We start from the raw sequence: 950 nt of genomic DNA, 5'->3' as shown, positions 1-950 counted from the left end.
AGCCGTGGGCTGGCCGCGCTATCGGGACGGGATCAGCTGGATTAGTGACTGATTTGTTTTCCAAGTGGGATCCCAATTAGTGACTGATTTGTTTTCCAAGTGGGATCCCAATTAGTGACTGATTTGTTTTCCAAGTGGGATCCCAATTAGTGACTGATTTGTTTTCCAAGTGGGATCCCAATTAGTGACTGATTTGTTTTCCAAGTGGGATCCCAGCGTCGCCTTCCTCCCCGGCCCCCCGCTCCCACCCCGTGCCTCAGTTTCTCTCTCTGTGCCGCGGGGATCTGGGAGGGTTTGCAGGGGCTGCTCCCCCCTCGCTCTGCGCGTCTGTCTGTCCGTCCGTCTGTCCGCACACCGATTGCCCCGCTGCTTTACGCTCCGTCTCTATGGATGCTGGAAAGCCCAGCAGGAAGCAGGGACCGAGGTCTGTCCTGCAGGGACCAGGAGCAGGGAAAGGATCCCACACCTGGCTGGACCCACGCGTGGATCAGTGAACCCCGTGGGGTGCCTGGAGAGCTCCCTCCGTGGTTCCCCCATCAGGGCAGGGGGATGCCAGCAGGGAAGGTCTCTGGCAGTAACATCGTCCCCATCCCGGGGTTGCTGACTCTCCCAGTGGTGTCATTAAACTGTCCCCGTGTCCCCAGCCCAGCCCGAGGCAAGGAGGAGCCTTGGGAGGTGCGTGGGCAGGAGCACAGGAGCGGGTTAGCAGCACCCAGGGGTAACTGGGGGGTTTTCCCCCACCAGCCCTGTGGGATCCTTGGCCCTGCTGTCCCTCCTGCCCTGCTTCCCTTCACAGGCAGCAGCCAGCCAGGTGTGAGAGGCCAGGGCAAACAGGGCCTGGAGTCAGCTCTGCACAGGCCAGAGGACAAAACCATCGGAGCAAAACCATCCCAGAGGTGGGACCTGGCATGGGGAGACCCCGCAGGTGCACAGGGAGAGGGAGCAGGAAT

Source organism: Geospiza fortis, unplaced genomic scaffold (genome assembly GCF_000277835.1).
Source record: "Geospiza fortis unplaced genomic scaffold, GeoFor_1.0 scaffold432, whole genome shotgun sequence".
Classification (NCBI taxonomy): Eukaryota; Metazoa; Chordata; class Aves; order Passeriformes; family Thraupidae; genus Geospiza; species Geospiza fortis.
This window is presented reverse-complemented; position numbering follows the sequence as displayed.